At 40.0% G+C, this 21,097-nt stretch overlaps 1 long non-coding RNA gene across 4 annotated transcripts in view; it reads left to right on the forward strand.

Moving 5' to 3' along the window:
• Positions 1-21,097, forward strand: part of LOC310901076 — a 120,066-nt gene that overhangs the window by 15,969 nt on the left and 83,000 nt on the right. For 2 of the 4 annotated variants that reach the window (XR_014585568.1, XR_014585569.1), the window contains exons 2-4: positions 1,060-1,138; positions 3,340-4,280; positions 4,523-4,619. This is a non-coding gene — a long non-coding RNA (uncharacterized lncRNA). Of the gene's footprint in view, positions 1-1,059; positions 1,139-3,339; positions 4,281-4,326; positions 4,620-21,097 lie in introns of those variants that run through there. The other 2 variants (XR_014585570.1, XR_014585571.1) reach the window with 2 other exon arrangements.

Genomic DNA, 21,097 nt, shown 5'->3' on the forward strand with positions numbered 1-21,097 from the left:
TGATACCTGTTTCCTGACCAGCACTAAAATACCCAGTTAGGAATTATCTCACAGGCTAGGCATAGCCTAGAATGGCTTGTGGTGACCAGACCTTTAAATCAGGGAAAGACAACCACCTATGCATACAAAATGGCTGTTTTTCATTTATTTCATATGTGACAACTCCCTCTTCTGCAGTTCAGCCCTACATGTTTTTCCTAGGCTTTCCCTTTCTTATTCAGGAGGTTGTAGTTGTTTCTCTTCATATTACCCTCTCCCACCAACAGGATCGAAAAGCAGCTTTCTAGTTTTTTAGCCCATCTTATTGCCTGGGCATAGTTGCTCCCTTTGCATGTGTGTGAGTGTACATATATATATATATATATATATACACATATATATATATATTTAACCAAAGGTGATGCTTCTCAACACTGAGATAGCTGTGGCCCAACTCTACCAAGCTGAATTCCCTTTCTGGAAGATTTCACAGTTTATTTTTGTTGAAAGAATCCCCTTGTAAAAATAGATTGAGAAACTGAGATCTAAAGTCTAATGACACTGGTAGACTGCAGGAGGAGGCCAGTGTTGCACCCGAGTTACTCTTACCTTGGTGCTGCTGGTTCTCAAAAGTGGCTTTTGCTATCTGGCCAAACTGAGACAAGTCTCACTTGGAGTTAGAAAACCTTTGGGTAGTACTGGTGAGTTCTCGGGTGATGGCTGTGAAGTAAATGATGGTAATGTGAGCTCAGGGAGGTGGGCAAGGAAAGTGTCATCTCCAGGAGAGCCACCTCCAGCTCTGCTGTTCTGATGTCTTCCTCCAGAGTGAAAAAATCTACCAGCTCTTGAACCACCATCCTATTAGTCCAATACTGAACTTCACACAGTCTTCTCTCCTGATACTCCTATGTGCCTTTCTCATGGAGCTTAGTATATATATTCATCAAATGCTGGGGGAGCTGGTGTTTAGGGAGTGCAGAACGGAACCCAACCTTGGCCAAGCTGCGTATTGCTTAAGCTGTCATATCCTTTAGCCTGCATCTGGATTGGTTTTTTTAAATTATTTTTTATTTTTTCCAGCAGCACCTCAGAAACATAACCAAAATGACTAGTGCTTCACTGCTAATAAGAAAGCAGAGATGACTCACTACTACTAAAGGTGAGTTATGTAGAGTAATTATATTTTAGTGGATCTGTTTATGAGTTACTTTCCCAGACACAGAGATATTAAAGCTCATCCTCACAGCCCTGGGTGCCATCTCCTCCAAGGCTGCAGAAGCTGAGCCTGCCACACCATTAGCACTGCCACTGGCCTTGGCACACACAAAGCATTGCATGCGTGGGCATTCACAAGCACATACACACACAGACACACACCTGGAGTACAGAGGTGAAGAATATTTTTATGACATTATTTTTATGGTAATCCATTTCGATGGTTAATTTAGTTTAGGGCACTGATTTATAACAAGTTTATAGATCTTTTTTACTATTCTTTGTTGAATTATAGAGGTGGCATGTGTGAAATGGAAGTACTTGGCCTATTGTTCTGCTCCTCACGCAACCAGTATAGTTGAGACAATAAAAAGATCTATAAAATTAATACATACAGAGAGAAGGGGACAGAGACAGAGAGAATATGTAATGCTTTAGAGTCTGATATCACATTTATCTCTCCTAGAGAGGTTAAGACTCAGAATTTACTTGTGGAAATACCAAGAAGATCTTACCCTCTTTTGTGGAGAGAAATTACTTCTAATCATCCAGAGTGTGATCTCCTTTATTTATAAAGCCAATTTTCATGCTGTAATTTTTGCCTTTTTTTTTTTTTTATTTTTCTCTGTAAGGCTAAAATCATATTGCTTTCCTACCTATCTGGAAGTAGGCCATCTATTGCTGGCGTGGAGCTTGTAGGCAGGCTTTTATGGGGACTTAACTACACTAAGATTTCAACTCCCAATTTTTTTATACCAGTACATTATATCATATTTAAATGCACCTCAGTGTGAATGTATGCACTGTAATAGACATATATTTATACATCTCTCAATAAACTCAATATGTACTCACACATATTAACTATGATGATAGCATTTTTATCTTACCTGTGTTACACAGTGTTCAATGTGTACTAGGGACTACACAGCTGCACTCAGCTCTCTATTCTACCTCTACTGAGTTTTTTTTCCACTAGTTCAGATTATTGAAAAGTGATGTATTTAAGGTCTGGTACCTCTGACTATTTTAAGACTTACTGGCTTTCCCTCCACGTTTATAATAAAGTAGTATTTGCTTCTGGCCCTAGGAGATGCTAGTAGCCTTTCTTCCATCTGTATCTGAATGAGTAGGGAACAGGGGAATTTTTACCTAATTTTTCTTTAGAATTTTCTTTGGCTATTAGCCTGTATGAGATGCTAATGAGATTAAATGAGATATAAAACACACCCCAAAACAGTACAAGTCCTGTGCTTTGTATCATTAACACAGTTCCTTTGATTTACCGTTGGTTTGCTCTTGTACCAACAGGAACAGCAGTGCTCTTTTTCTACCTTAGAGGTATACTTAGATAACTCTTAATCAGAGGTTTAAAAAAACCCTTGCAATGAAATATGAGCAAGGCAATTAATCCATATTAAAATGAAGTCAGTTCAGAGACATTGTGTCTTGCCCAATATGTGCAAAACTCACAGTTCTCCAGTGACATATTTGCAAGCTGCTTCTATTTTAGACTCTCTTCTTTTCCTAGTCTCTTCTTTCTGATTAGTTCTCTGTATGTTAAATTGGGTAAACAAATAGGTAGTGGGTAGATAATTGTGAAGCTGGTTGATGCCTTATCCTCTCATGTGCATAAAGGACAACCACCTTCTTTAATAAACCTATTCATGTACCATCCTTTCTTCTGCAAAGTATAAATATATGGTAATATGAGGTCTGTCTTCTTGTCACAACACGTCACCACTTCTATTTGTACAAAATAGAATAAAAACACCAAATATAATATTGCAGTAAAATGCAAAGAAAATTCGTGGTTTCCACTGTCAGAGAGGAAAGGCAGAACAATGACTTCAATAGAATTGCTGTTTATCTTGTTAGGTGTTAAAGAAAACCAATTTATTTCATAAACTGCAAGTCATTTAAAGGCTTCAACAGTTTTAACAAAGTTTAACAATTCTTTGTAAAATGGATATTGTTTTCTTTGTTTGGCATATCCATTATACTAAGCAACAGAAACCAGGGTAGTCCACAGAGCAGAGTAGCCTAGGATGAAAGTAACAGATACTGATAAATGATCAAAGTGCTAATTTTCTTTTTAATATACAACTTCCTGTGTGTTTTTTGTTTGTTTGTTTTCCACTCCAGAAACTTAAGTAATAAACCTGCAAGATCTGGCAAAGCCTAACAGTTGGAGGGAAAGGCCAAATGACATCATCTTAGTGCCCAGCAAACTACTGAAGATTATTTAGTGATAGAAATGGACATATGCTTGGGCTCTATCTACATCATTTGAAGATACAGACAAGATCGTCCAAGCATGGCTCTTTGGGGGAGTTGTTCTGTTAACTAACAATTCTGTAAAAATATTCACGATAGCTTACTGATGCAGACATCTTGAGCTAACAGTCATACATCAGAACTTTCCAATACATTTTTTTTTTACTTCAAGTTAACATATTACTTCCATCAGATGCCAAATTCCAAATACGTGGAAGTATCGTAGTACTTGTAGTAGTAATACCATAGACTACAATCATAAGCAAGGCAATATTCAGGCGTGCAAAGCTTTGTCAGAGGGTAAATGCCTGCAGGTAGCGTAATGGGACAAAGAGGCTTGTATTAGCTTTGCCTTGTTTATTTAACTTTATTTGTAAACTTCTAACAGAACAGTTGTGGCTGGTTTTCTGAATGCATGATTTCCCACCCATTTAAGAGATTTTTTTTAATATTTTTTTTTATTATTTTAGAACCTGCTTGGTTTTGGGATGCAAAAAGAAGAACTGCTTTCATATCACTTAAGGATAAAGTTTCATTCTTTATTTTTCACCTGAACCTAGTGTCAACAATTACTTTATAGTTAACTCCTGTCAAATTGCAATCTCTGGTAAGGTTTTGTAATACCTTACAGCCGATAGAAATTAAATGGTAAAGAACCAATTAGTTAAACACCCCATACAGTGATTAGGTTTGCTGACCTTGCGTCAGAACATTATCACAGAAATATGTAGTGGTGCAAATTGCTGACAGCTGGGCAGGATCACTCCATTATCAGGAGGCCAGAGAATCTCCCTGCCCCAGGAGCTATGGTAAGTAATATAAAGACCTCTTGGTTGGAGAAAGGATAGACTTTGAGTCTTTGTCAGCTGGGGGGGGCGCGATGAATTGATTATTACAACTTTGTGAAGCGTTAATGTAAGATAAATTTCTGAGAGTATGCTAGCTTTAACAGTATCTGCAGCTGTATTTAGGACCCATGTCTCTTTGGGGGAATGTGTGCTTTAGCAGTTGGGTTGCTTCTGTGTCTGTTTGCTGAACCCCCTCGTCACAGGAATGAAAATTTAAACTCTGATTTGAATCAACTATTGGAAGAACCTATCAGGGAAATGGATAGGCTGATGGATATCAGCTGCAATCTCTACATCAAGGTGAGTCTTTCCAAATGTTATGTATTAGTCTTCCCTCTTTTACTTTTCTGTCTTTCTTGCTTTTTGAAGTGGTAGAAACTACTTTTTTTCCCCACTCTGCAGCAAAAGTTTTTGCGTATGTGGTAGGAGGAAGATGACACAAGATGAATCACTTTCCTTCTGTTAAGGAAAAATGATTAAAGTATCTATTAGACCTAGAGAGCGCTTATTTGAGTCCCGTTTTAGCCAGCTCATCTTTTAAAGAACTTGATCTACAGAGGTTTAGATGAATTCTAAACAACTGTCTTTGGCAAATCCTTAACAGAGGAGCATGCAAAGGTGATAGTTATTTTTATTTTGCTTCTGGCATCTGTCCTTTACTGCCTTTGATGTGGGTAGCTGCTTACCCCACCTGAGTCTTATCCAGCTATGATAAGATCTGCTGAGAGCCTTCCTTCTGGCTAGGTCAGGAGCTTATTTCCTTTGGAGTCTGTCAGCTGCATGATGACTAATTGTACTACAATAATGAATGCTGTGAGCTAATCACTGTCCACTTATGTAGAAAACCACATACTGTTAGTACATATCTGAATTATATTGGAGGTTTCCTGTTCTCACCTATGGCATCTTCTTTCTGGTAGCAGATAGAAACGTATTTCAGGGGTGAATGAATGGTGTCCAGAGCACGTTTCTTACATGCAGATGGACTTTGCAGGTGAAATTTATGCCTATCATCTAAAAATTTTCTATGCTCTTCTCTGTAGAATTCTTTGCAGGAGCCTTTAAACAACAACTTTGGGCCTGTAAGGGGCAAATAACATGAAACACGTTTCTAATGAGCAATAATTACAGGTTTAAATAGTTGGCACAATCAGTGTTCAGTGATTTCATTATTAGATGGCACTGTAATTTATGCTAATCCTGATAGCGGTTCCGGATGAGAGAGGTCCAGACATAGGCGATTGCACTGCAATTATTTACACCCTGTATTTCTGAAACAATAGATATGGTAATTTGGAAATCAGATGACTGTGATTTCATTTATTCTGGTAGGAAACACATGTAACAAGTTGTGTCAACAACTATAAAATTAAATAGGATTATTTGATTTCCAATTCTAGGTTTATTCCTTGTTAGCTTTCTCTGCCCTAAAAGACCCATCAATTGAAGGAATTTATGGGAAGGGGAAGGGAACTTTTTTTGTGAAGACGTGGAAATTTTTAAAATTTTTCTACCCTTTCATGAAGCTTGCATTTGGCTACAGGTTTTCAGTGCGAGCAAAAGTGGGGGTGAACCTCATGAGTCTACTTTCATCTATCTATCAGCTTTATGAATACTGCAAATAAAGTCAGTGTTCTACGTCTCCCAACCTTCTCCGACCATTCCTAAGTGATGGGTTCTTGTGGCTCATTGCTCCACTGTGCTCTTGGGCAAGTAACCGTAAGTAAATTGTGAAATTTCAAATGAAGATGTACTAGTCCCATGAGTGGCAGGGTGCCCCACCAGCTCTGTTCAAGGAAATGTGGCTGACTACAGCACTTGAGGGGGAGTCACGTAAGGACAGCCTGGTCTGCAGTGGTTGATGTTTACTGGTGACTTGCAGCTGAGGGCTTGCATTGAGTGAGCTGCATTATTGCCACCTGGAGATGATGCTTGTGACTGCAGTCACATCCCTCCATGCAAATGTAGACATGGAAAGGTAACTGACTGCTAAATAGCCAGGTTATCGATAGAAATCTTGGAGGTTGAAAAGTATTAACAAATGACGGGCAGGCCCTTAGAACCAAAGTGCTGGGAGTCCTCCATAACCTTCTCTGGGTGTCTGTTTTCTTACATGCTGCTGACAATTGGAGCTGCCTCCCTCTTCTTCAAATTAACCCTGATAGTGAGTGTTCCCACAGGCCCATAGCTCAGCTAAATGTGCAGCAGGGAGTATACCACAGAGGCCTGGGGAAAAAGAAATGTAGGTTGGAGTGTTTTCAGTATGCAGGAGATTGGGAAACCTTTTAGCAGGAGCACCTGCACCCAAGTCTCAGCTTCATTCCTCAGCACCGCAGTCATGCCAAACAAGTCAATTAGACTGTTCAAGTGTTTAAAGTTAAGCCCATCCTACGTGCTTTGCTGGACTGGAAGATCAGGTCTTTGGTATGACTAAGTGGGATAATAGTCTGTTGATTGTTAGAAGTTCCTGGAACAATCAGAACTCTATTCACTCTGCCAAAACATTATTCACTGTAATTAGGACAATGAACATCACTAAACTCCCGTTCACTTCACCTCTCATCCATTTCTCCTCTGGTGAGCTTGTACGATCTTTAATAAACAGACGTTTCAAATTTGGAAAATGCTATTGCTCTTAATGGGAATAAATGTACATATTCTAATAAGGATTTCTTTCTTCCCAAAACACAGTCTGGACACTGAAGACCAGCATGTATATACTGTATTTCCTTTCTTTGATTGCTGGGACTTTCCTGCAGTATCTGTGCTGGGAGGAGTAAAAGGAGGCATGCAAATTCCTTCTTCTACAGAAGTTTGCATGCATAAACGTTGATATCTGAGAAATTTACTTAGAGTTTCATAGAAACATGCAAAACTCTTGAGAAACTCTTGAGAAACCTTAATTCCCTTTGTAGATCTAGGTCCAATTCCTTCTATCTGTTTCCCAGCTTTCTTATCTAACAAGGCTGTTTGAGGGTAGCAGTGTTGGGGAGAGGGGAAGAGATGAGGCAGCTAGGTGGGACAGGTACCATAGCTGTTCACAAAAGGGAAGCATTGAATGCCAAAGAACTTGGAAATTTGCAAGTTCTTTGCAAATTTGACTGCAATTTGACTGTTCAGGCATCCTGGCACTGTTGTCCACCAAATCCTTGGGCAAGGATAAAGGTTAGTCTGTCTTGGGTGCCAGATTGGAGAGGCATAGTTTCTCCTGGGAAGCTCCTGGGGAACTGTGGGTTGGCATCATGAAACTGGACTGTCTGTGTAACTTCTCCCAGCAGAAAGGATGGGAAATGACTGCTGAACAACTTAGGGTCACGTATATATTTGACAGTGCACCATCATGGAGGCATAAAAATTCATATCCAGAGGCTTTGGTAAACCTTATGTGAACTGCCCGAGGTCTTTGAGCTGAGATGCTCACAAGGGAGTCTCTCACTGTAGTTATGGTGCTTGCTGCTTTTGATATAGTTGGAATTGCTGTAAATATCCAATCTTTATGGTATGTGAGTTTCTATTTCTGGTCATAGCCTGACCTGGAAGGATGCAAGCAAAGAAACTGCAACACAAAACAGAAAATGAAGCTATTAAACACTCTTAACCCTTGCTTTTTAGACCTGCTGACTCTATTCTTTTATAACATTGGACAGGTGAAGTTCCAGGTTAATTCCCTCTTTGTATGAAGAAATTTGCCTATATATTTTGTAAAAATATGAATAGCTGGAGGAGGAAATATGACTCAGTGTTGTACAGTGTGCTGTCACTATTAGGATGGTAGCTGTTAAAAGCAGACTTCAATGCAATCAACTTGTTTTTGGCTTCATGTACAACCTATTAATAAACCAGCTTTGACTTGTATGGTATCTCACTATGTTTAGAAAAGGAACAGTCCAGCGTCTTGAACTCTTCCAGGAAAATTGCTTCATTTGGAAGCTTATTTTATAAATACAGAAGCCAAATCCAAAGATCATCTTCACTTCATAGGAAAATATTCTGTGTTTATTTACTGAAACCAGTGGACATAAAGCACTCCATGTCGGAAGTCTACAGCATGCAACTTTGAGTGAAGGGTCTGCTTTTGTCGTCGTCAGGATAAACAAAGACCTAACTGGAGGAAACATCTCCTCTGGATGGAGCCCATTTTGGAGTTTCTTTCTGTGGAGATTACAAATTGCTTTGTTGCTCTGTAACATAAACAATTTTTCAAAATGTTGGTGTTGAGCTATCAGTATTTAAGATCACCTCATTAATCATGTTGGGGAGTAACAAAGTTATCTAAGTTCATGGACTGGCTTCCGAAACTTGATAATAATAAAATAGATAGCAGAGAAGAAGTAACATTTAAAAATATAGCATTAGTGACCCTTTGGGCATGATTAAAGATTGATTTGAAAGGACTAGATACATTACATATAAAGGTTTTATAATGTTGGAGAAATGATCTGGTCAAGGATCAGGTGTACAGCATGGGGAAAAAGAAAACAGAAAAGAAACAGAATGTGTGCAGTGGTGAGTGTCACGCAGAAGACTGGACTATACAAAAATGCCAGTAATAGACTTTTGGTTTTTTGCATGCATTTAGAGAACTGAGATGAAAAGCAGGATTAGGTTGGCCTCTTGCAGCTGTGAGTAAAAATCTGAAAAGCAAACTACTTTCTTGGGGGTGGGAAAAAGGTACAAATCTGACCCTTGCTGTCTCCGTGATTAATGTGTACTCTTGCAGGAAAGCTGCAAAACAGAAGCAGCTCAAGGCGATCTGAACTTATGCAAGATGAAGGAGGCAAGGCAGTTGCCAGGGTTAGGGAGAGGAATGAATTTCATCTACAGGAAGTACGGGAGGTAGTCAAGAGGCTATGGAAGCATTCCGATAACTGAAATGGACCAGTCATTTTTTTAATGTTGGCTTTTGTCCCTCTTGTCACATAAAGGTGCTGGTGTGAACATGTTCTCAAATCAGCAGTCAAGTTTTCCATCTGTGTTGCCTTCACTTGGTGTAAGTGCAAAAGCTGTGAAAGGCCAGCCAAGGAACTGGGTGTAAATGTGGATATTTAGGGATGTGCTCAAGAGCTTGTGGGGAGGAGAAAAATGAGGACCACATTAAGAACAGAATAAGTTTGCTTTTGAGCCTGAATGCCTGTGCAAACCCAGAAATTAATATTATTGAGGAAACCTTGTAAATGAGATTGTTGTACAAAGAGAGGTTCCCAAGAATCATGCCTTCAGAAATGAATGGAATTCAGCTGAAGCTGAAAGGCTTTCTTTTATCACTGAAGCAGTATTGTCCATTGCATTCCTTGCTGTTCTGAGTGACGGGAAAAATCCCTGTTTGCTCTCACAGTATTTGGAAGTGACTCATGAAAATGCATAAACATGATCACACCCCTCAGCTCAGAACATGTAAAATGCTCAGGTGTCAGTCATTAAAACTGCTTGCTTTTTTTCTTATGGTCAACATTCAGTATTAAAAAGGGAAGAATGACAAAGGGCTGTATGCTCAAGTACCACCTGAAATGGTTATGATGAGGGGAAAAATGTGTAAAGAAATGTTTTGTCTGTTTTCCCTGATTATTTTCCAAAAGAAGAGATGCTATGTATGAAGGGATGTCTGAGTCTCCATGTCCAGCTAAGATGTATAACCACATCAGGATCTGGCCCAACCTTGTTTTGGGCAGCCTCAGGGCTAGTTTGACTCATTTCTGTTGGATCCATGGCTCTCAAATGCCAGGTTTGGCATTGGCAGCCAGTGGACAGAATCATTTGAGGAATGTGTGACAAAAGAAAATGCAGTGTAATTCATGGATCTGCTTCTGGTATCATTTAATCCAGTACTACTTCAGTTTAATTCCATCGACATCAGCTGCTGTTTTTCCTAGTATGCAATTTAGATAATGTGTTTAGTTTAAATGGAGCTTGGACTATTGGAAACAAACTGTCCACAGAAAGGTCCAATCAACAGGTTATTAGGTTATTCTTTTTTTAGGGCAAGAGACTGAATCAAAGTATTGTAATAAATTCAGAGCAGGCTTTTTTTTATTATTTTCTGTTTCTCTCTCTCCTATAGTGGACTTGAAAAACTTTTTGTTGCAGCACAACTTTTATTGAGTGGATTCCCCCCCCCCCACCCCCCCCCCCCCCAGACTCTTCCAACTCTATATAGTACCACATATTGCACTTTTCTTGTATCTTTGACTGAAGGCAAGTCTGTGGATTCTGGCTTATTTAAGCATGACTCTTACTCCCATTGCAATCTTACACCACAGACTTTTTTGACTAAGGAGCATCTCTTCATCATGTGTCCTCAGTGTTTACCACAGTAGGATGCTTCTGCATGACTGAGGTATCTGGAAGCTACCACAATGCAAATAATTAGTAGTAGGAATAGCAATACTTATATACCCACTGTTGCTACCTGCAGGAACACTTAGTCTATGGCCAGGATATACCAAATCCTAGCCCTGGGTGGCCCCAGGAGGCTATAGCTGAGGCTAGAGGTGTTGCACAGTGCATAATAAAGATTAACACATGAGACACCCATCAGAAAGGAGGAAATGGAAAATATGCTGCCAGAGAGTGAGGCAAAATGTTTATGAATGTTGTATAAGTAAAAAGGGAATGAAGGTGTGGTATAGGATTAGAATAAGTAAATAAAATGCTGTATTTGAAAATGTCGTACAAATAAAAGCAATTGATTCTACTTTGAGACTTCTTTTAAAGAGAGAATGATCATACTTCATGTTTTGATCACTGGCTTAGAGCAATCCAACACATTTTATAAATGCATGTCTTCTCAAAGTGAGCAATGTATTTCTCTTGCATTTTTTTCTGCTTGTCTTTAAGAACCCTGATAGACGTTCAGAGCCATAGTCTGGCTCAGAAGCATTAGAGCACTGCTGTTTTAAAAATAATTTGAAACAATACTTAAAAACAATTCTAAAAACAACTTGTAAGATGTATTTAATGGCTCAGGATGGGTAATAAAATCTGAAGTCTTTCATTTCTCTATTTTAGCATTTAATAGGGGCCAGTTTTGTAGAGATAGAGGCTTGTGCACTTCATTTCAAAAATCAACCCTGCAATTAGCATTAATTGTCCTTTTTAGATAAGTCTTTGGAAGAAATCAAAGGATTAGCTTAGGAGAGGGACTGATATGGCTTTTCCTTCTCTGGGGTTGCCTGAGGTCAGCAGGGAGAGGTTCTGCTCTGTGGTACGGGACCCTTGTACTGGGCAGCCCCTGCTGTAACTGCTTCACTGGAAAATCCAAGTCCTTGTTAACATCTGTGGTGTGTGTGTGGTTTTTTTTTTTTTTTTTTTTTTGGTGTGTGTGTGTGTTCTCAACAATTGGCTGTCTGGACTGGATGCTCTCTTCTGTGTGGAGAATCAGCCTTCCTTGCTTCCTCCAGTCAAGTCTTCATCCTCCTTCTCCAGTGAGGTGAACATCTATATTTCTTTAATTACCCATGCAGTATTTCCTTAACATCATATTTCCTGTATATACTACTGTCACAAGTCATACAAAGCTGTCTGATGTTTTAAGGAAATAAATATTTAGAAATGCTTACCTCTGGGAAATGCATTTAATTAGATTCTTGCCCCTTACTTGAAATGTTTTTATTAACTTCCGAAAGTGTTATTTAAACTTATACCTCTCACTTTATCAAGTTGTGGACACATTATACATCAGAAAACAGAACTGTTCAGCACTGTGAAGAAGAGGGCCCAAAGAAGAGCTGTGGTAGAAGCACTGAAACAATCTAGTTAAGGAATGTGCAATAAAAATATTTTGGACCATCTGTGGGATTCTTAAATTATCTGTAAGGGAATGGCATTGTATGAACTTCTCTCAATGAAGAAAGGATTCCTTCTTACTCTGCAATAGTAGCTCTATTCTGGAAACCCAGTAGTATTCTTTCAGCAGAGTAGTAAATGCTAGGAACAATTTTGAGGCACAAAAAGTAAAGCTTCTACAAGCTTCTGTGCATGCATCACCCATGCTTAAGGGACTTGAACTCTTGCACCTCCCGTGTTTCTCAGCAAATAAATCACCCTGAGTGATTGCACAGTTCTGTGCCTAATCCAAAGTACTTGTTTACACTGCATCTGCACCATATCTCCTCCAATCTCCCTTCTCACCTGATGGAGGAAGGGGGGCTGACCTAAACCCTCCTCTGCTCACTTGTGCAGTCCATGGCTGAGAATGAGTTCCCTCTGCTGCTTTTTCTTGAAATGCTTAATCAAGATTTGTAGCATAAATGGCTTAGCATAAACAATTCTCTAGATGATAAGTACTCATTATCTTGATCTCTTTTCTTCCTTATCCCCGAGGGGATTTTTTTGCTTCTGTTATTTGGACTCTAAGGTTCTCTATCAGCTTTTTATAGTGCAGAACTGTTGAAACTGGGCTTCAAAAATTGCCCCTATGTGTGATTATCGTGGATGCTAATAAGCCCACGTACACCGTCTCATTGCCTCAACATCATACCTCTCAATTAATGCTTTACTGAGAGGAATAAAAGCAAAATGCCTTATCTGGAAATCCTTCAACAAGAGGACTCAGCAGCATCAAGAGGAACCTTCAGGAAGGCTCTCCTCAAGCGATTTAGTTTCCTGATCCCATTTCTGAGATGGTACTCAGTTTTGCCACTTCTAAAAGTGCTTTTCTAACTTTCATCTCCTTTCTCATGGAGCTGCAGTCTCTTTCCTTACCTTGTTTTTCTTTTTTCTGCCTCAGGGTCCTGCTCTGAAAAGCTCTAAAATGGTAGCTGCTCCATATGAGAAGGCATCTCTGAGGCCGGCATTGAGTTGCTTTCTTGGACAAGGTTCCAGTGATATCATGCACTAATTTTTATATAAGGTGATCTGAGTTGTCAATCCTTGTTTTTTTGACACATACACACCCCTCCTTTCCCCACCACCTTTCTTATACCTTCTTCACTGCATTTACTCTCATAAAATCAAGCAGCTCTTTTCCTCAGATATTGTCCAGGCCCCTTTCTAACTAGATATGCCAAAGGCTTCCCGACAACTGGACAGAATGAAAGGTAAGTAGCTTCCATATAGAGACTTTTGAAATCTCTTTTATGTATAAGTAGTATCCTCTTTCTTCTCGGGTTGTTATCTCATTCCACTAGGACCTTTACAATTTTCATGGCTGTCTTGAGGCATACCAGATGTCTGAAGAGCAGCAGCCCATTTTTCTGCACACATTAACAAGATGATATATGACCATACTATTTTGCAAATGTTAATGTTCTGTTTGTTAAACACTGTATAAGTATTATATGATCTCTACTGTTTCCTTGCCTGATGCAAATACCTGGCTGTCTCTTCTCCATTCAGTAGTCAGATATATTCTGAGCCTTAAACATAGGGATTGATATCTACTGTGGAATTACTTGTTGTCACTAGGAAGCTGTACCTTTCTGTGATACCCAAGCTAAATTTAAAACTTTTTGTCACTAAAACACATTGAAGTTTGCCTAAGGCACTTCTGAAAGCTGTACTAGAACTCTGGTTTAGTCTGACCAATACAATGACTACTTTTTACTTTTTTTTTTTTTTTTTTTTTAAATATAAAAGAGTGCATCACTCTGATTTCTTCCATCGCTGATAAAATTACTGTATTTAAAAACTCGGTTCTCATCCCAGGTAGGTAGCCTTGTTCTCATTAGGGAATTTGATTTGTTTTGATATAATTATTTTTCTAGGGTGGATGCATAAGTCTAGCAAGACACCAAAATTACTTTTTCCTAAGCAATGCTTATTTAGCAGCAAAGAAAATAGAGTAAACCTGATGGCTTAAATGGTGAGTGCATGTGCTTGTGAGTGCCAAAGGAGGAGAGGCAAAAGAAGCATAAGGGTGTGCAAATGAGTATATGCTTCTGGGCAATTTTTATGAGGTTTCAGATTATCTTGACTTGCATCTTACCCTTTTCAGTCATTCCAGTGGGTGAAAATTATTCTGTTCTTCTCTCAGAGAAGTGTAGTGTACTAGTTTAGCTAGATATACTCAGCACAGAAAAGTGAAAAGTAACTGGAAATAGCAATTATTCATGCTGTTAGTCCTGGCTTTACTTTATAAAACTGTTTCTGAAGCTGGTACAGTACAGCAAAGGATTCTGTGCCTTCTGCTGAAGGGGAAGCTGACTGGAATATTGCTTTTTTGTGCCAAAGACGCCTAAGCTCATACTCAACTTTTTGAAGGTATATAGGCCTTACTTGCTTAACGCACTGTGGGCCATATCCACAACATCTGAGCTGAGGGGTGTATTTGTGGCCTTAAGCTGACACTAAGCAAAACTGTCAACATAGATGATCATCTGGAACCCAGTATCAGGAGAATCTGGATGTAGCTGCAGTGTTGATGGCGACGTGAGGGATGATGGGGTGTTTTCAAGACAAACACAGGCACTCTGCATGTAATATGCCGGCTGACATACCCTCTTCACCTCACTAGATCTGCCTTCAAAATTCTTCCAGCAGAATACCTGTACAAGTCTCCCAAGCAGGTCTTTCATGCTGGTCTATTTCATACCAGTCTCAGCAAGTCCTGACTCTCTAGTTCTTTAATTCTTGTCTGTACCAGATTGCAAAGCTTTCCTGCAGTAGTTTAATAAATAAGTAGACATTTACTTAAGGGTTACTGAAAGGTCCCAGAGCAACATGCTTAGGAACTGGTGCATTTTGTCTGTAGTGTGAATGGAGTTGGTACAAATTTCTCTCTGCTTTCTCTGCAGGGATGCCTGAGACCTTGTTTTTGAAGTCCTAGCAAATTTAGCCCTCTAGATAAATCAGCCATTAGCCTGTTGGTGAAGTTTCTATCAAGAGATGGAGTTCACTGACTGGAATTGTCAGCTCTGTATTCTTATCATTGCCTTTGTTACAGCCCTAAAGTTAGAGTTAGTTCTGAATCATTCACACTCCCATTTCATACCTCACAGAAAAGCTTAGATATGTTTTCCATCAAATAGGTGTTTATCTTACTCACATAGAAGAAGGAAGTTTCTTAAAAATTGGTCTTGTGTTGTGGCATGGAAGTTGAGTTGTAAATATTTCAACAGACGCTTATCTCCTTTGATGCTGCGTTGGTGGGTGTTGCAAAGTTGGCCTACAGTTGCTATTTGTGAAGCTTGAAGGAGGAAATCTTGTTTCTCAGGAAGGGTGAGAACGAAATCAAGATTAGGTGTGACTCCAGGTGAGTTGAATAGCTTTTGGTAAGGGTAACACCAGTATAAAATGTTCATCTAGATTGAGAAAGCACAGGCATGTAGGAAAAGAAGTGACATCATTGGAGTTCTGTACATATACATAATTAACTTAATTATGTACAAGATATCATCTTTGTCTGCCAGTTGCTTGCTGGCTATCTTGGACACAGCTTGTATGCATAAATATGCCAAAGGGCTAAATCCTGCAGTAGCAGAAAGGATGGTATAATTATTTTACCCATTTATGATATAATCACAAATAGCATTAAGTGGCTTAAAAGCCAGTTTATGGTATCTCTCAGGATACAGAATGTTTTTGTTGCATTTTTTTTCTTCCAACGTTGTGCCTGGAGGTCCCAGCAGTCAGTATTTTGGTACTTTCTGTGTGTAAACTAGAAGTCCAGAGGGCGAATCTCCAGCTGGAGATACTGCCTACCTCAAGAGGACAGAAACACTTCAGTTGTCAAAATGACTGGCTTGCAGATCTAGGGATGCTAGATGACTCTCTGGTCAAGCCATGAAATAATATTTTCAAAATACTGAGTTCTAATTCTATAGTTTCTTAGGAGTATAAACCATTGCAGGAAGTTTGGGAAAGGACTTTTTTCTTTAAGAGCCACTGTTATATGGGTATAGATAGTGTGTGCATGGCTAAAAGGAGCAGATTATGGCCTGAAGGTGAAGTTTTCTTTTAATTTTAAAGTTTACTATTTTGATCTTCCACTTGTGTTCTGTGTGACTGATTCTCGGGAGGATTCAGAACATGAAAACGTGTGATCTGGCTGAGAGAGCTGGGACTGTTCAGCCTAGCGATAAGAAAGCTCGAGGGGGATCTCATTAATATATGTACGTATCCAAAGGGAGGGTTCAATGGATGGAGCCAGGCTCTTTTCAGTGGTGGCCACTGACAGGACAAGAGGCACTGGGCACAAACTGGAAGACTGGAGGGTCTGTCTGAACATCAGAAAACATGTCTTTACTGTGAGGATGACTGAGCGCTGGCACAGGTTGGCCAGAGATGTGGTAGAATCTCCCACCTTTTGGAGATACTCAAAAGCCATGTGGATATGGTCCTGGGCAAGCTGCCATAGGTGGCTGTGCTTGAGCAAGGGGCTGGACCATATGACCCCCAGAGGTCCATGCCAGACTCAGCCATTCTGTGAGTCTGTCATTCTTCCCTGAGGCCTTCCTGAGACACAGAGAAGAAGGCCCTACTTTGCTCCTTTGCTCTAGGAGGGAAATAACATCACAAATTTCAGATTATTTCATGTTTCAATACTTGTATTTTGGCGCTTCTGGAAGAAATAAGCAGTGGTTTAAGAGTTCCGTTGCTGAAATGAGTTCATTAATTTCCATCTAAAGATTAAATGGAAGTGAATGTCCATATTTCCCAAGAGCGCGGAATAATTTGGTTGATGGCCAGAGGGTTTGGCTAATGAGTGAGCTTGTGGTAAACACAAATAAACTACTGCAGGACGCCTTAGAGCTATGGAAGCTATTAAACCAAAATTTCTATTAGGTATTCCTGCTGGACTGTCAAATCCCCCTGAACTGAAAACCTTCTCTCTTGAGACCCATGAGAATAAATCTGAATTAAGGTCTGTATTTACTGTATGGCTCTGATGCAGTGTCTCGGGAAATCAAAATATTAGTATTGTATTCATTGCTACAATAGGAAAACAGTGAAAATATTCAGAGAAAGCATCAAAAAAACCACAGGAGAAACTTGGTCTCAGGCATGGGGTTTCAGGAGTTAGTCATGGATGATAATTAATTCTTTAGCATATCAAACTGAATACTCAGCAATTGTTGGTATTGAGCAATGCTGAATTTTCAAATAGTGCTGGAGATACATCTGAGATCTATGCTTCCTTTGAAGAGTCCCAGCTTCCTATGAATGTTGTAAAAAACAAATATTTGGTTTCAGTAGCTTTAGTGCACTTCTTCTGTGTGGGCCAAACAAAGTCCCAGGTCCCTGAGCTGTAATTTGCTGGCAGCAAAACCTTGATGTTTCTTCAGAAGAGGTAAGGAAGAATCTGCCTAAAACTCAGTTTTGTTCCTGGCAGACATCAAGGCCAAGTCCCTATTTTACTTTCTTTCAAAAAATGTGGACTGAATTGTCATCCCACTGGAATAATTCAGGCCTATATATGGCTTCATAAAAAAAGAGCTGCAGGTATTTTTGGTTCTTGGCACAAAACCATGCAAAAGGTGCCTGAATTTTCTTTTAGTTTAACCACACTAAGGGTTGCAGAGCCCTTGCCCAATACAAACTCCTCATTTTTTTGTTAGTGGCCCAAAGGCTATTATTTGGCTTACAAATATATGATCTGTTGCCAAGCTCCTCTGTTTATTTTTCACTCTTATTTCCCTCATCTGTGCGTTAGACATCTCATTACAACTGTCACTGACAGCCTGCAGTTTGACTTTTGTCCTGGGCATCTGTGAGGAAGAATCTTGTGAAAACGTTATGAAGTGTCTGATGCACCGACTCATGCTGTGTGCTGTATTCTGCTCATTCCAAAAGACCTGCCTCTTCACCAAACTGAAATTCACATTTTCTAATACACATTTTGTTTGTTTTTTTTCGGTATTACCAGTTCCTTGTTTATTTTCTTTTGCCTCCAGTTACAGTGTGGGTTTGTATGTGCATCTGTCCCCACCTGCACAACTTTGCTGCAATATATTCTGAATGATTCATGTTATGTGAGTACACCTACAGCTTAGGTCTGAGAGACAGGACTGTCATTAGGTTAGACAATTCAAGCCTACAGCCCAAAATGATGTAATGATTTCCAGAAAGCAGTTGAAAATAATATTAGAACTGAGTCCTCTATCATTTATTTTTCTTTCCCAAGATATTGACCTTAATATTACAGAATGGACGTTGTTCTGACTAAGAATGTATTGACAGTAATACAGATAAATAAGCTATTTAATGGTAGAATATGGGCTGCTGCTGTGTTGATTTTACCAGTTGCAAAGTCTTGTTTACGTTTGTTCGAATAACCTAGACCTGGAATACAGTATAATTTTCCTATCATAGCTTTGACATTATAAAACTTTGGAAGCTCTATTTGTGATATATATATATTTCCAGAGGTGCAGAGAAAGGATTTATTTTTTATTTTTTATTTCAGAGTCCCTTTATTTTTAGGACATGAGACAATAGAAGTAGCAATAATGTGTGGAAGAAGGGCAGGTGAAAATAATAAAAGTTAGGGTCATGACAGAGTGCACCAGTTCTATGCGGGAGCTAAATGTGACATTTGGGAGTAAACTACCCACTTAACACTCCAATAAGGAACAGTAAGAAAATAACATGGTTTTTGAACCCCTCCACCCCAGCTGACACTCAGTCAGTTACTCAGGGAGTTACACGAATCATGAACTTCTGAAATGCATCTTAACCTGATGTCAGTGCCTGTCTTTCTGTCTCCTAGCCAAACAGAGAGATCGTGTGTTGGACCCCAAGGCTTTCTGCTAGTCTGGGAACTTCTGACTATTTGGATTTCTGTCCTTTCTTCCCCTCAAAGGAAATGCTTACCCCTTCAGAGGGAAAACAATCCCCAAGCACAGGCAGAGGAGATGGCCAAGCAGAGAAAAAACTTTTGTGCTACTGTATGGACACTTCCAAAGACTGACTATATTTGGGAATAAATAAATAAATGCATAGACTGGATCCACATTTAGATTTTGCTTAGCCTTAATTCCAGGAGGTAAATTTGTGGTGAGGGTTGTCAATGTTCTCAAAACCATAGTGCTAGCATGATCTTCATGCTTTCTAACCAGTTAAAGTCCTCCTCTTGGCTCTGTGTCCTCATCAGTGTGAACCATGATTTGTTTGGCTGCAGTTTGAAGTTATTGAAGTAGCGATTTTATTTTTTTCCCTATGCTTGTTTTCTTCTGAGCCTTTGCACTTGCTTTCATTCTTATACTGATTTTGTCTAATTAAATCAGACCTATTCAAACTCTGAGATGGAAGAGCAAAGGTCAAAAAATGTCAGACACCCTTAACAACCTCTATTAAGCCTTGTTAAACTGAAAGTGCTCTCATTTCCAGTCTAGAAATGGCATCCTAGACTACAATAATTGATTTGACCTCCAAATAGCTACATTCTACTAAGAACTCCTCTGAGCAAAAGGAGAAGGAATAGGATAAATGAGCTTAACAGAAGCTCTGCTTCTCAACCTAAGCCCGCATGTAGAACTGGGAAAAGGTATAGTTATTTTATCACACTGAGATTTGAATGAAAAGAGTGATAGAAATAAAGCCCACCAAACTCACTGCATCTTCTATAGGATTTATTTTTAAGCTGGGCAGGGTGAGAGAGAAAAGCACTGTACTGTGTTCAGGGAAAGGTCAGCATGTCAGCTGTATAGTATGCCTTCAAAATCACGCTTTGCATGGACACAGTGGTGTGATACTGTGTGAGGGGAGCTGATCTGTTTGGACCTGAAAAGCAGCTAGTGTGATATGCTGTGAGACTTCCTGTAATTTTAATTGGCGCAGGCTGCTGTGTATGTGGAAAATAGCAGGTTAGGCAAACTGAAGGCTCTGATAAAGCCATTTGGTGCAGATGCTTTCCTGATAAGTGTGACAGCCAGGACTCAAGTTGCTTTAGACAGACTATCGTAGTGAGAGAAAAAGAGATCTTACACCTGGAAATGATGCCTTTGCCTGTGGAGGACACAGGATAATGGTGGCTTTTTTTCTAATGGCTGAGATCTGTGGATGTTCTTCAGTTAGGAGCTGAGTAGGCAACAAGGTTCTCTTCCTATTCTCTCTCATCTTACCAAGTCTTAAGGTCAGATGGTGTAAAGCAGCCTTTGCTCCTGCTACTCTGTGACTGGGAGCATTTCAGCTTCCCTGACAGAGCTCCCATTGCTGGATGGCACTAGAAGCAGCAGAATTTCCAGCAGGATCAGAACAGGTCTCCAAAACCAACCAAGGTGGTTGCCCCATGAGGGTGAGCAGAGGTTCCAAGGGGTAGTGGCTGCTGAATGAAGTGAGAGCCTGGAAATCTTCCTTCTTTGAGAGCACAAGAAATTGTCCTGTTTCCAAAGCACAGCAATCACAGAATCATTAGGGCTGGAAAAGCCCTCCAGGATCACCTGGTCCAACCATCCCCCTACTACCAATGTCACCCACTAAACCATGTCCCTAAGCACCACGTCCAACTTTTCCTCAAACACCCCCAGGGGCGGTGATTCTACCACCTCCCTGGGCAACCTGTCCCAATGCCTGACTGCTCTTTCTGAGAAGAAATGTCTCCTAATTTCCAACCTAAACCTCCCCTGGCAGAACTTGAGGCTGTTCCCTCTAGTCCTACCACTGGTTATCTGCAAGAAGAGGCTGACTCCCAGCTCCCCACAGCTTCCTTTCAGGCAGTTGCAGAGAGCAATGAGGTCTCCCCTGAGCCTCCTCCAGACTAAACAACCCCAGTTCCCTCAGCCGCTCCTCACAGGACTTGTGTTCCAGGCCCTTCACCAGCTTCATAGCCCTTCTCTGGACACGCTCCAGAGCCTCGATGTTCTTCTTGTAGTGAGGGGCCCAAAATTGAACACAGCACTCGA

Source organism: Anser anser, assembly GCF_964211835.1.
Source record: "Anser anser genome assembly, chromosome: 5".
Lineage (NCBI taxonomy): Eukaryota > Metazoa > Chordata > Aves > Anseriformes > Anatidae > Anser > Anser anser.